The sequence below is a fragment of the Megalobrama amblycephala genome, linkage group LG1, assembly GCF_018812025.1.
Source record: "Megalobrama amblycephala isolate DHTTF-2021 linkage group LG1, ASM1881202v1, whole genome shotgun sequence".
Classification (NCBI taxonomy): Eukaryota; Metazoa; Chordata; class Actinopteri; order Cypriniformes; family Xenocyprididae; genus Megalobrama; species Megalobrama amblycephala.
Window position 1 is genome coordinate 9,841,097 of NC_063044.1, and position 15,733 is coordinate 9,856,829.

Consider the following 15,733-nt stretch of genomic DNA (forward strand, 5'->3'; position numbering starts at 1 on the left):
TATGTATTGTTTAATAGAATTCACACAAAATTGTTCATTCATATAAGTCATATTAGATCATATTCATAGGTCATATTTGTCCCATTTTCCCAAATGCAGAATGTTTTCTGTGATGGGTAGGTTTAGGGGTAGGGTTAGTGTAGGGGGATAGAATATAAATTTTTTACAGTATAAAAACCATTATGTATATGGAAAGTCCCCATAAACTCATAGCAAACTCTTTGGGGCCCCATGAAAACCCACACAGGCCCCCAGTTGGTTAGCCCATGTGGGGCCCTTAGCTCCGGGGCCCTTAGCAGGTTTACTGTGGGCAACCCCCCATGTTCACAGCACAGTACATGTTAAATCATTGTTTTATGATTAAATGCTCAAGGCACAGGGTTAATCAAACTATTTTTAACAATCTAGTAAAATGTCACCAATGTCATTACATTCAATTGCCCATCCCATAACTAAAACTGCACACAGTCAACAAGATAGTAAGACAAGTACTGTCTTTACCTGTTTGTAGCTGCTCCCAGACCAATAAAGTCAGACTGAGACAACTGTGTGTGTGTGTGTGTGTGTGTGTGTATATACCATTCAAAAGTGTGGGGTCAGTAAGATTTTTTAATGTTTTAAAAGAAGTATCTTCTGCTCACCAAGCCTGCATTTATTTGATTAAAAATACAAACAAAAACAGTAATATTGTGAAATATTATTCCAATTTAAAACAGCTGTTTTCTATGTCATTATATAGTAAAGTGTAATTTATTCCTGTGATCAAAGCTGAATTTTCAGCATCGTTACTCCAGTCTTCAGTGTCACATGATCCTTCAGAAATCATTCTAATATGATGATGTGATGCTCAAGAAACATTTATGATTATTATCAATGTTGAAAACAGTTATTTACATTTTTATTTCATGATGCTATGATGAATAGAAAGTTCAAAAGAACAGCATTTGTCTGAAATCTAAATCTTTTGTAACATTAAACACTACCGTTCAAAAGTTTGGGGTTAGTAAGAATTTTAATTTTATTTTTAGGGGATAGAAATAAAATTAATCAGTACTTTTATTCATCAAGGATGAGTTAAACTGATCAAAAGTTACTGTTTCTTGAGCATCAAATCATCATATCAGAATGATTTCTGAAGGATCATGTGACACTGAAGACTGGAGCAATGATGCTGAAAATTCAGCTTTGATCACAAGAATAAATTAGTTTCAAATATATTAAAATAGAAAACAGTCATTTTAAATTGTCATAATATTTCACAATATTACTGTATTTTTAATTTTATTGTTTTTATCAAATAAATGCAGCCTTGGTGAGCAGAAGAGGCTTCTTTTAAAAACATTAAAAAATCTTACTGACCCCAAACTTTTGAACGGTAGTGTATATATATATATATATATATATATATATATATATATATAATGCACACACACAATATTAATATATTATTTTTCTGAAATGGCAATAAATAAATAAATAAATATAAATTATTAATAATATGACATCACGTGATTAATTCTAACCAATGAGACTGCTGGAACAGCATCCATGAACTGTCATTCCGGAATCGACTGGTACCGCAAACAGGTAAGCTTTTTATATTTCTATAGTAATTTCTGAGTTTTCTATTAAAATTAGTGTAACAGGTCGAAATGGTAATGAAATAATTAATTGGAATTAAATTACACCCGCTTTAGTGGTTTATCTGATGAGTAAGTTATATTATTTAGCTTGCTGCGTTTAAATTATAACGGTTATAACGGTCGACTAGCCGCTCGGACAATTCATTTTCTGGTAATCTGAGGTAATATACTTTAAAAACCGCATTAATTCATTACCTTGAATTGTTTTACATCCATTTCGGTGTTAATTTGATTTATTATTGTTTTTCCGTTGCTGTTTTTACGCGATGACTCGACTGAGCTAGCCATGATGGCCGGGCTGAGTTGTGTCTTTGTATTAAAGTTTTAAACAGCGACGTAAATACAATAACTAAGCTGCACACCCTTATTAAATCTCGTTACATAAGCTACGGTCATATTACTATCATGTTATCGTGACCTAAAAATAACAGATTTTACAATAAATTTGTACGTATTGTCTCACTCACAAGCTGGCGCGTGCACGCGCGGGGACAGAGAGTGAAAGAGAGAGAGAGGACTCATTGGCCTATATTCAACTGTCAAATTAAATCAACCATCTGTAATATTTAATTAATTATGAAAAGATATAACTGAAGTAAAACATTTAGGCCATGAAATAAATCACTAAAATATTAATATAAAACTTGAATGTGTACATTTAATCAGCACATTCATCCATACAGAGCAATATTTGACTGATATATTAATTTTTGTTTCTTTTTCTCCCTCTTCCTTGTGTGTAATCAGATCATTGGTTCTGCTCTGTAAGTACTGTTTGACTCAGTCACACATTCTCAGTTTTTGCATTGTAGATTTGTCATGCACATTTACAAAAACTTTCTTTGCATCATATAACTGTATTTTCATGAAGATTTTGCTTATGTTATCTGTTAATATTTCGGGTGTCATTTTTTAAAAATGAGATGATCCTCACTTAAATGGCAAATACTGTATTTTTCAGTACAGTGGTGTACATTCTCAGATGTTATTATACATATTCATGAATACAATTTTTAAACTGGCTTTATACCATTAAATGTTGTTTGTCCTCTCTCTTTTCAGTATTTATTGCCATCTAGTCTTGTTTGAAGAATTAACTGTGCCTCCAGCCATTAAGCAGACCTGAACCAGTTGATGAAGGTCTTCAGGATCACCAGAAACTACAGGCAGGTGTGTGAGAAAGTTGGAGCTACATACTGCAGGACGTTGGTCCTCCATGACCAGGACTGGACACCACTGTTGTAAGTGATCAATCTAGCAGTCAATCTGGTTCTCTGAAAGTCATGTTCATAACATATTGTAGGTGATCTCAGCTCTGGCCCTCGAGAACCACTGTCCTGCAGACTTTAACACCAAACCTGGTCCAATATACCTGGGGCCGTATTCACGAAATGTTTTATCTTACAACTAAAAGTTCTCCTAAATAGCAGTAAAAATTCTTAGGAAAGAGTTTTCACTTATAGGATTAGTCCACTTTTAACTCCTGATAATTTACTCACCCCCATGTCATCCAAGATGTCCATGTCTTTCATTCTTCAGTCGAAAAGAAATTAAGGTTTTTGATGAAAACATTCCAGGATTTTTTTCCATATAGTAGACTTCAATGGACACCAAACAGTTGAAGGTCAAAATTAGTTTCATTGCAGCTTCAAATTATTCTACACGATCCCATACAAGACATAATGGTCTTATCTAGAGAAACCATCACTCATTTTCTAAAAAAAAAATAAAATAAATTATACATTTTAACCATAAATGCTCATCTTGAAGAAGCCCTGCGTTCCATTCGGAAGGGCTCATCCCTATGCCCTAATTCCTTTCAGATGGTTTCCCCTTCGGAGTGAGAGCTTCGAAGGGATGAAGGGTGTAGGGGTAAAAAAACCCTCTTTTTTTGGAACGCACTTCTGCGTCATCTTAACGAGACAATCAAGGAGGAGTAGATTGTGCAAGCGGCGCCCTTTGTTTAACGTTAGTTTATTTATTTAGGTTTATTACACCATGTTGTATATTGTGTCTATGTATTTGAAACATTTGAATGGACTAATAAAGGGAGCTGTAAAGTATTTTTGTTGAAGTACACTGTCGTTTTGACCATAATAATTTACTAAATCTAACTCATATAAATATTACAATAGTACAGAAAAATACTATACATACATTTATAGGTAAAATCGAACTCCTAACCTCCTGTAACCATTCTGTGACGTCAAAGAACTTTCCTGTGCAAAGGATCATGGGGGCCCGAAGTGTCCATCAGTTGTACCCTTTGAAATCCTTCATTCCGAAGGGCCCTTTGAAGTGGCCAGTTTTGAGCACTTCGGTTTGGAACGACCCTTCAATATGGCGGCCATGATTGTTTTCACTCCAAAGTGCCCTTCGGAGAGCGATATATCCCGTTTGGAACCCACTGTAGCTCTCTTCTTCTTCTTCTCTATTTGAATTCCGGCAGTGTAGACACTGCTAAGTGTATTACTGCCTCCTCAGGTCAAAGTTTGAACTAAATTGTCATATACAATATGCTAGTTCAATAGTATATAACAATTAGTTCAAACTTTGGCCTGTGGAGGGCAGTAATACACTTAGCAGTGTCTACACTGCTGGAATTCAAATAGAGAAGAAGAAGAGAGCTAGTTCAAGATGAGCATTTATGGTTAAAACATATAATTTTTAATTTTATTTAGAAAATGAGTTATGGTTTCACTAGATAAGACCCTTATTTCTCATCTGGGATCGTGTAGAATGCTTTGAAGCTGCAGTGAAACTGTAATTTTGACCTTCATCCATTTGGGCTCCATTGAAGTCCACTATATGGAGAAAAATCCTGGAATGTTTTCATCAAAAACCTTCATTTCTTTTCGCCTGAAGAAAGAAAGACATGAACATCTTGGATGACATGGGGGTGAGTAAATTATCAGGAAAAGTTTATTTAAAAGTAATCCTTTAAAACCTTTTCACAAAGCTGCTAAAACCAACCATTACAAACAGTGAGAAATCTTAAGCTAAGAGAAAGGGTGGAGTTGACCTTGTTGCTATGGATGATGTCATCGCACTTATTAACTATGCACTAGGGGTTGAACTGACTAGTCGACTTTACAGGGACTTTAAAGTGTCACGGCAGAGCATTAAAGTCAATTCTGAGAATTGTTTCTAAACACATTATAAATGTGACAAATGTATTGCTGCAAAAACATTACAAAGACTGAACTATGTAGTAATGAATTGTGAAGTTAGAGTGTTAAACAATTTTTCACCAATTCTGTGCTCAGGATTTTTTGGGCGGAGCTAAACTGGGGGCTCGATGACACTATATAACTGACGCACTAGACTAATCGAGCATGGCACCACCCCTAACGCTACAGCAGTTCACTTAATCTCGAGTGTCAATGCTGTTAGTTATACAGCCTACATTTTGCTAGCTAGTAATGCCTTCATCACGCAAATGCATATTACCTGGTTGCGATAATATACAAAAGAAGCTTGTTCTCCTTATTTAAATTTGATATGAAGAAGGGATGGATTCAATTAGTCTCTGCAGTGATAATTTTACACCGGAGAGTTTTACAAACTTTCATCAGACAGCTGGGATTCACTGACAATCTGCTGTTATTGGTGAATGGGGACGGACAGAATCTCTCCCATCCCGGCCTTCATCCTCCCGTCTCACGGCGCCGTCACCTGTTGACTCGACAACAGTCGGCAGTACATGCCCACCATGCCCAGTGTATGTTGCCTTGTGTGCTTAATTAGTAGGTGGTCCACAGTAACTCTACTAAATTTTGCAACCCTCTAACGTGATTCTTTTGTTTATATGCATCAGTGAGTTTGACTGATTAGACAAATAAGTTGAGGCGGCAGCTCTCATGAGTGGGTGTGGTTTCAGCGCCGACAGCGGACACGCCCCCAGCGTTTGAGAGCAGAGAATACTGCTAATTTTTTCAAGATTTTGATAATTTATTTAATTTACTTGGCGTTTTTTTTAATCATTCAAATTTGGCTGGGTGGTTAATAGCACATTTTACTGTGGTGTGACAAACTCGGAACACAGACTTTAATAGGGCTTTACAGGGACTTTAAGCTTGACGTCGACTAGTCGCTGGTCCTATAGAGGGCGCAGTAGCATAAGAAATCTTTGATGTTCACATTTACGCTTCGTTTCCAAAATGGTTACATTGCTACAGCCTTCATACTGTAACCGTATCAAAGAACCTAAAAAAATATGAAAATAGATATTCCCAAATATTTAATATAGGCTATAGGGAATTGCACGCAACACATATGGATTTGTTTTTAATTTTGTCTTTAATGACCCGCCTCGCAAATAAAGTGACAATTTCTTATCCCGCCCCAACCCGACCTGCGGGGTCCGTGGGTTATGAGACGACCCGCGCATCACTAACCTACAACTGGAGAAGGTTAAATAACAGATGACTGTCATGCTATGAACCTGACATGAGTAATGGATAAAAAAATTCAAGATCTTGAATCTGCTCAAAGTACACCCAAATATGTTGGGTGAAATAATGAAGTTTGGTCAACAACTATGTTCTTGCAACTTCTTTGAGAGTCCCATATAAATATATAATGTATGGATAATCTCATGTACTGGTAATGTGGTTTAAGAGGTACATAGACCTGCAAAAAGGAGGAGAATTCATTAGGACAAAGCCAGCCACAGTGGATACAGTGAAGCCACAAACACAGTTCATAGTTCTTGTATTTCTATTACAAATTAAGTAATAAAAAAGATTGTTAATAATTTTTGTCAGAGGTTTAGTAAAAAAGATGGTATTGATCCAAGTATAATTTTGATTTCAGTTGCATGTTCTTAATTCTTTGCAAAACACAACCTGAACAGTTAGCTATTGAAAAGTTGGTGTGCAGTTTATATCAATTAAAATTATATATTCTTGAGCGTTTTTTTTAAGCCACAAGGAGAAAACCAGTGTATAATTGTAGTAATAATTTAAATGATTTAATTAATCAATGGCCTAATTAACAGCTACCAGTTAAACATACAAATCAGAACCAATACAAAAACACATTCATATTCAATTTTCTACATGCATCTAAATGCCACTTCTGATGCAGATTCTGTTTCCTCTGCCGTAGAAAAAAAAATGGTAAAAGCCCTACAATGAGGAAGTCAATATAGTGGGTTCGCGGAAAAAAACCCATGTTAATAATGAGACAATGGGCGAATAATGACTCGAAGGGACCGTAGGGCGAATTTGGCTAACACTTTTCCATTAGCTAGGAGGGGCATTGGGCGTTTTGCGATTACCTCGACCCCGATGACCAGTGGTTGATTACCCCGGGGAAATGACCGAACGGACGCCTTCAGGGGGCGACCCCGAGCTGAGCGGTCACCCCCCCCTCCGTCCGCTGACCCCTTAAACGCCCGATTCCCACCGATTGCACTGTAAAGGGGGTAGGTTCGTCCCGAAAACACTCTAAACGCCCGATCTCTCATTAAACAAATGGCTGTGGTTTCTATGGAGGGGTCAGTGAGGGTCAAGGTCCCAAGAACCCACTATTTGCCCAATTACCCACTATGGTGGGAAAACGATCAGGTGACTCGCTGACCGCTTCCAGGCCACGCCCCCCATCCCGCGGACCCATTATTTGCCCGATTACCCACTATTTTCCCCCAAAGCTAATTATTCGCCCCTCTCTCCATTGGTCTGACCGTGGGTGGGGCCGGGAGGCCACGCCCCCGTCCCACGAACCCATTATTTGCCCGATTACCCACTATAGTGGTCAAACGATCAGGTGACCCGCTGACCACCTCCAGGCCACGCCCCCCGTCCCACGGACCCGTTATCTGCCCGATTACCCACTACATTTTCGGGAGGCCCCCGCACGGAGACGAAAGGTCGCGGGCCCTCGAGATTTGAGATCCCGACCCCCCTGGGGCCCCCGACTCGGGGGCCCGAAGCGCGAAACTCTACGACGACATAATTTTTTTCCCTCGGGGTTACAGCCGGGCGCTCTCTGTATGTCGGTCGGGGGGCCCCCAGGGGCCAACGTGCAAAATCTGGGGCCCGGGGGACCTTCGTAGCAACAGCCCATTCGCCCCTTATTGTCGCGGGGGGGTGCCAAAGTGGCATAGGTATAAAGCGGGACGTCTCCCGCGCGGAGACAGAAGGTTGCGGGGCCTCGAGATTTTAGATTCCGACTCTCCGGGGGCCCCCGACCGAGGGCCCCGAAGCGCGAAGCTCTAGGACCTTCCCGTAAAATCGCCCCTTCCCCACCACAAAATAATTTAAAGGCCTCTTTGAGTGTATAAGTGAAAGAGCCTCAAGAGAGAGATCTGCTTCAGAGGCTGAGAAGGTCTCGCCTCGGCGCTAGAGCGTGGCGGTTTCGATATGTCGCTCGGGGCCCCCCCACGAGCCACGGTGCGAAATTTGGGGCCCCTGAGGTCCTTGCAGCAACATCCCACTCGCCCATTACATCACTGAAACGCGGGATGCACGGGAGAAAAAAGACTTCCAAAGGGCCGATCCGCTAGGGGGCGCCGTTTATCTTCTCGCCACGATCCCCCGATCGTGTTTGGCGGCCCTAGGACCTATTTCAGGGGTCGAAATGTCAAAAAAGACTCGAGCGTACGCCAATCCAGAATTTTATAAATATAGCTTGGGACGGCCCCCGTACGGAGACGAAAGGTCGTAACGTCTCGAGATTTGAGATTCGGGCTCTCCGGGGGCCCCCGACCGGGGACTTCCGCGGACTTCGCGAGGGCCGATCCGCTAGGGGGCGCCGTTTTCCTTCTCGCCCCAACCCCACGAGTCGGGCGGAAAAGTTTGGCGGCCCTACGACCTCGTTCAGGGGTCGAAAGGTCAAAAAGGGGAGCGCGCGTACGGAAAGTCGGTAAGCGCGGAGCGGGACGTCTCCCGCACGGAGACGTAAGGTCTCAGGGCCCCGAAACTCGGCACGCGCCGCCGTCACGGGCCCCCGGGTCGGGCCCCCGAGTTTGAGGGCCCTAGCCGCTTTCCAAGCGTTTCGAGTCGGGCCATACGTAGGGGCCTGTTTCTCCCATTGACTTGAATGGCAGACACAGAGAGGGGGTTCGCGTGCGCCACTTAGAAAGGGCCGATCGGCCAGGGGACGCCATTTTTCTTCTCGCCACGAGCCCCCGAGTCGGACGGAAAAGTTTGGCGGCCCTACGACGTCGGGGGAGGGTGTCGCTGGAAAGGTCTCGATGTGCCCCGTCGAACGAGACCAACCCCAAGGTCGGGGGCCCCCGGGTTCGGGAGCTAGAGCCGGTCAAAGCTGGATAGGAAGTGGCCGTATCTCGGAAAGGGAAGGTCCCAGGAGGTGGGGACTGTGCCCGAGGTAGGGTCCCTCGGGGCCGGCTGTACGGCCGGAGTTTGGAGCCGGGAGTCGACTGGGTTCGGGAGATAGGGCCCTTTGAATATAAGGGTGTTTTGACTAAAAAAACTTTCCTGCGTCAGGAAAGTGAGTCACCGGCTGCGGAAAGTGAGTCGCCGGCTGCGGAAAGTGAGCCGCCGGCTGCGTCAGGAAAGTGAGCCGCCGGCTGCGTCAGGAAAGTGAGTCGCCGGCTGCGGAAAGTGAGCCGCCGGCTGCGTCAGGAAAGTGAGTCGCCGGCTGCGGAAAGTGAGTCGCCGGCTGCGTCAGGAAAGTGAGTCACCGGCTGCGGAAAGTGAGTCGCCGGCTGCGTGAGGAAAGTGAGTCGCCAGCTAAGGAAAGTGAGTCATTCGCTGCGTGAGGAAAGTGAGTCGCCAGCTGAGGAGAGTGAGTCGTTCGCTGCGTGAGGAAAGTGAGTCGCCAGCTGAGGAGAGTGAGTCATTCGCTGCGTGAGGAAAGTGATTCGTCTGCTGCGGAAAGTGAGTCGTCCTCTGCGTGAGGAAAGTGAGTCGCCAGCTGAGGAGAGTCAGTGGTCAGCTGCGTGAGGAAAGTGAGTCGTTCGCTGCGTGAGGAGAGTGTGTATACAGATGCACCGCCGGCCTATCAGTGGTAAACTCAGTGGCTACTGGCAATTGTATAGTGAATTCCCGCGACAAGTCGGTAGCCATATTTTTGGACCTTCCGGCCCGCCATACTTTACTGCTATGCATTATGTAGGCTATGGATTCGAGAATCAGTAAACAAGTGAGCGATTCCGGACACAGCAACAGAGTCGAGACCGAGAGTCGATTCCTGAGCTGGAGTCGACCCCGACTCTGGGGCTATTCAGAGTCGAGGAATCCACTCTTTTGGAGTCGACTCCCCATCACTACCAGAGATGCTTCCTGACATCATTGAATGCCTGCCGCTGCTTCATTATTTCAGCCGGCAGGTCGGGGAAGATGTGTATCGGCCTGCCCTGGAAACGCAGAGGAAACTGTTGACGAGCCAGTTGGAGTATTTTTTCCTTCGTTTGAAAGTGATGAATCCGTGCTATCATCACACGCAGCCGGAGGGTTCTCCAGAGGGTTGCCTCCCCAGGCGATGAGCTCGATCCACTTCCAACAGCTTAAAGAAGTTGCTAGCGCCCAACAAATCAGGAATAAACTTAGTGAGAAATTCCGTGGGGCGCCCATTCTCAATCTTTTCAGGTAAGCCGACGATTTTAATGTTTTGCCGCCTGAGCTTCTAGATCGATCACTTTTTCACGAAGAGCTTTATTCTCTGACTCTACTTTTGCGAAACTTCTGCTCGACGAGGGAAAGGTGGCGGTCATAATCGGCAGTAGCATTTTCCACCTCCTTAATTCTATCCCAGAGGCAAGCTAGAGATACTTGAGTGGACGCCAACGATGCTTCCAAAAGATCAAATCGATCAGTCATCGTTTTGCTCATATACTGTATTGCCAGAAGAATACTGGTAGATTCAGCGTCAGTCTCGCCACTCGACCCCGAGGATGCCGCGGCCTGTTCTGCCATCTCCGAAGGCGACTGAGCAGGGAATTCATTCAATGCTTTATCCAGCTTCTTTCCCCTTTCAGCTTTGGGGCATAGTCATTATACTGCTCTTCAACAAATAAAATTATGAAGCAAAAGAAACCAAGAAATTAAAACAATGACCAATTAACTTAAAATATGGCGAGGAGCTCAGCAGAACACGTCTACTCCATTCAGTACTCAATAGCGCCCCCGTGAAAGGCACTTTTCAACTGAAAGGTCATTTTGACAGTTATAATAGAGATTGATGTGACACTACAATAAAAACTGATTTCCATCAGAACAAGTAGAGGCTGAGAGAAGAACAGATACACACACTGATCTGACTGTGTATATGAGGATTTATCACACATTTATTCTGACATATTTCACTGACAGTATTAATGTAATGAAGAGACTCTATAACATCTCACTGTCACTGATTCATCATGAGCTCAAAGCATTATGGGTAGAATCGGTTTGTTCTGAATCATGAACACAGTTTCACTGATGATCCATCACCAACAGTAAACCCAGGATAGAGCGGTTGAGTGAATGTGGTCTGGACTGTGTGGATGAGGATCATTGTGTCTCCAGAGACGTCGTAGAAGAACAGAATTCCTTCACTGTGATCCACATACACTCCTATTCTCCTGCTGATGGACTCTACAGGGACTTTAGTCCTTATGTCTTTGCAACAGAATGAGCAATAGGAGCGAGAGCAGATCAAACTCCAGGACTGATCATTATATCCAAACATATAACCCCATCCCTTCCTGATGATGCTCTTATATGACACTGCTATTAACACAAATTCTCCACTAAACTCAACCTCCCAGTAAGAGCGTTGATCACTCACACTCTCTCTACACAACACCTGAGGAAACACCTGAAATCTGTCTGGATGATCAGGATACGACTGGAGTGTGTCATTGTAAGTAATCAGTGTGTTGTTCTCAGACAGATGGAGGTGTTCATTCACTGTGTTCAGATCCAGAGTGAGCCGACGGGAATCTGATGGAGATAAAACACATCACAATCAGGAATTATCAATCTGATCTTTTAGGGTGCGTTCACACTTGTAGTTCGGTTCGTTTGGTTCATTTGGTCCGGACCAAAGAAGAAAAAAAAGCAATTAGTCCTGGTCCGATTAGCGTTCAGATTGGCGATTTTATCACCGAACCAAAAGATACCGAACCTTCAGGCATAGGGATACATTCACAAAGTGATTGGTCGGATTTTATGACGTATTGCCTATTTTGAGACAGAACTTACCGAACATCCAAAACAATGCTGTTTTCTGAGGTAAATGCGCTCGTTGTGTGTGTGTAGCAGTGCGTAGCCTGCATGTGATGGTATTTTGGCTAGCTGGAAACTCGTGAAGAGCTTATAAAATGTGCAAAGTAGTCAAAACAGCGGCGGGAATCCATCCGTTACACACACAAATGATCTGCTGCGTGGAGACGCGCATCTGATGCCTGTCATGGGCAAACTCGCGTCTATGACGAGAAAAACCGGCATGCGTGAGGATTCTGACCATTTTAGGGTCTCGTCTTCCTGGTTTTGGTTCGGTTACGTCTTTGGTCCATGTTGTGTTCATATATCATTCAAACCGCACCAGAGTTTGTTTGGAAGCGGACCGAGACCCATCTTTTCTGCGGTCTCGGTCCGCTTGTTTGGTGCGCACCAGGGTTCGGATGGCAGCGTTCACACATGTTCAGATGAACCGCACTAACCGAGCAATCGCACCAGGGTTCGTTTTAATCGAACCAAACATGACAAGTGTGAACGCACCCTTAAAGTATCTGAACTCTTCATGTTCAGTATATCAGCAGTGTCTCAGTCAGGGGAGTAACGAAATACATGTGACGACGTTACTTATTTAAAATACAAAATTTGAGTAACTGTATTTCGTTACAGTTACATTTTAAATAGATGGTAATCAAATTACAGTTACATTCAAAAAGTATTTTAGATTACCAAAGTGATTACTTTGAATTTTAATGTCATTTATTTCATTTAATAGGCTATTAACGTAAGCTGTTTGAGGATTTTTAACCAACGAGCTAATTATTGATGATTCTCCGACTCTGAGAGTGAATTTACATTTCATTCAGTCCGTCTGCTAATTGTGTTTGTGCAGGTGTATATATATATATATATATATATATATATATATATATATATATATATATATATATATATATATAGTGGTGGTGGAGAGATGCAAAAAACTGCTGAGAAACCGTAGGTGTGTCAGCTTTGAATATACGCCTTCTCTAGAGATTATTGTTTAGATCATTTCATTTCATTTTCTTTATAAACATTCTAAATGTTACAAAGAAACTTTGTTAAAACAATTTAAACCACTGTGTCAATTCTACTCTATCTATAAAACAACCTCTATTATTAACAATATTTTATTGTTATTTAATATTTTGTTATCCCTCTGATACACATCTTAACACATATAAAAATAAAATTTAGAAATGATATATCAATAGTAATTATATATGGATGTGATGTTAAAAGAAACAAATATTTTCATAATTTGTTTATCAAGATATTGAAATTCTTTACCAACACATAGGTTATGTCTAATAAACTGCAGATATATATTTTGTAACTGATGTTAAAAATACAATTTAGTGGAAAACCAAATCCTGATGGGTAGAGGTCATTTTTATTTACAGGTTGTATTCCAAAGTATTTAGATTAAAGGTGCCCGAAGCGCATTTTTGGGCCAAAACATTTTTTGTCACATACAGCAAACATCTCCTCACTATCCGCTAGCTGCCTGTCCCCTGAACACACTGTAAAAAAAAAAAAAACGCGGTCTCTGTAGTCGCCACAAGCTCCGAAAACAGCAATAAAAACAAACTGGTGCAGCCTGGACCACGAATCATAATAAACATGCTCCAGCCAATAGAGGGGAGGGGGAGGAGGAGGAGGAGGGAGGGTCTAGCTAGCCTCTGTTTTGTTTGACAACACTTTGAACATCAACAGGAAGTTACTCCACCCAGGATCGCTTAGAGCACCTTTAAGTTACTAAACTTGAGTAATGTAACGAAATACGTTACAGATTACTTTTTAAAGCATGTATTTTGTAATCTGTAGTGAAATACATTCTAAAAGTAACCTTCCCAACCCTGGTCTCAGTACAGTTGAGCAGATATCCTATGAAAATCATCATTATCATGATCAACTCTAAAACTCTGTCATGTTTTCTTTCTCCTTCTCCAGGAAGAACATGAACACACTCAGTGAGTTTCTCTGCTTGTTTTCTCAGTGACTTACATTGTAGGAAGCCGTTCCTGGTCTTGGGAACAATGTCTGTGGAAATCAAGAGACATGAAGAGTGTGATTATCATGTCATCAGTATTTGAATGTGTGATTTTAACAGTAAATCGGGGCTACAGTAGACTCATGTTAGTGCTGTTAGAAGTGACCCAGTGTTTGACGAGTCGATCTCTTCTGTCCAGATTGAACCGCTTTTACCTGTTTTACTCTCATTCTGCAACTTTACCATCCTTACATTAGCAACATTATAATTTCACACTGGTTATGCCTCTCAGATAATCTACCAGCAATAAACAAAGCATAATATTAATTGTATTATTATATGATCTACAGTTCCATAGATGTTTAATAAAGAATATAGATAACGTTGTTTAGAGTTGTAAATTATGTCAAATAATTCAATTATAGGATCAGATCAGGGGTCGAGAACTTACTGCACTGACTCCATATTCAACAATGAATGAATTCAAGGCAACAATGGCTGGAAAGATATAGATGTTTTTAAAATGTTTTTAGGGGTTCAAGTGCGTAGCGCTGAAACCCTATTGTAATTGTTAAATTTTCCAAGGAACAGCATTCTCCCCTAAAAGTGATTGGGCAGACCAAACCGTGAAACTTTGAGGGCTGGTAGTACTCACACCGCCTACAACGTCACCAAGGCTCACCCCGATCGGCCTGACGGGGGAATTACAGCGGTCAAAAGTACGAAATGGCTCATACCTCCTGAACTGTTAGGCCTAGACTCAAGTGTCTTATATTGTTATACACAGGGCCGGCGCATGCCTATAGGTGAACAGCACAGTCAGGGCGGCAAGAAAGAGAGGGACTTCGTCTTTTTTAGTGGAAGTAATTAATTTATTTTTTGGACATTCGTTTGGAATTATTTCACTTATATCAAAAAGTTATAACCCGATAAGTTATTCAAAATCTAAATTAATTTAACTTCCTTCTACTAAGTACCAAAACCCGCCCCAACCAAGAGCGGCATATGGGTCTACATGCAATGTAGCCAATCACACATATCTTGATTTTGCAGTGGCCAATTATAGGTGTTTAAGTTAGCACTGAACAAAAACTCCGGCGTTTTGAGCGGTGAGTGGACTCTGGGTTCTACTTCTGCACGTTTGTGAATCCTCTCATATAACAAAGTGTAGATATTATATAAATAAGAGATTCATTGTGCAGACAGCTTCATTTATTATAACAGAACTTTGTGAGATAGCGATAAAGTAGCCTAACGATGCATTCACCGCGTCAGCATAAACGGTTGACAGAAGGCGTGTCTGAAGCTTGTGTTGATGTGACTGTTATTGTGATAACAGCCAATCACATTACTTTCCGGTGTTGCAGGAACACAATTGGCCTGCGTTGGCGCTTGAAAAGTTGAGAAATCTTCAACTTCTGCCACTTGCAACTCAAATGAAGCGACGCGACGGAACCCACAATTCAGTTCGGCAACACATGACATCACCCATTCAAATTAAATGAGAAGCGTTAATGCCGACACCTCGTGAATGCAGCATAAGGGGCCGTTCACATATTGCATCTTTTGCACGCTCAAGTTCGTTTTCTCAAATGTAGGCACACAGTAAGCGTGCTCAAAACAGAAGCAACGCGGTCGCGAAGCGTTTTCCAGGCACAGCGAGATGAAAAATTCTCAACTTTTCAGAATGCAGGAAGCTCACTGCAGGTCATGTAACAACAACCAACTGAACAGTAGGGATGGGCGATATTATCGTTTGCGATATATACCGTTGAAAATTGTCCTCACGATAAAAATTTGTCTCCTCGCGATAATTACGATAAGTCTAGTTGTTGACGTAAGTAAGTTGACTATTCGGACGGGACTAGTTTCACAGGGGGACGTTAGAGAAATTTCTGTTTCACAGACGTACTTTGAGATTTTAATCC

The 15,733-nt window shown here is 42.0% G+C and overlaps 2 protein-coding genes across 3 annotated transcripts in view; one reads left to right on the forward strand and one right to left on the reverse strand.

Moving 5' to 3' along the window:
- LOC125280859 (gastrula zinc finger protein XlCGF57.1-like) overlaps window positions 1-15,733 on the forward strand; it is a 1,316,469-nt gene that overhangs the window by 1,248,753 nt on the left and 51,983 nt on the right. The window lies entirely within an intron of this gene.
- LOC125242956 (verrucotoxin subunit beta-like) overlaps window positions 10,416-15,733 on the reverse strand; it is a 33,679-nt gene continuing 28,361 nt past the window's right edge. Inside the window, exons 5-6 of one of the 2 annotated variants that reach the window (XR_007178952.1) lie at window positions 13,820-13,855; window positions 10,416-11,536 (exon numbers count right to left, since the gene is read on the reverse strand). The gene's annotated coding sequence lies outside the window, so the exon portion shown is untranslated. Of the gene's footprint in view, window positions 11,537-13,502; window positions 13,856-15,733 lie in introns of those variants that run through there. The other variant, XM_048152105.1, reaches the window with a different exon arrangement.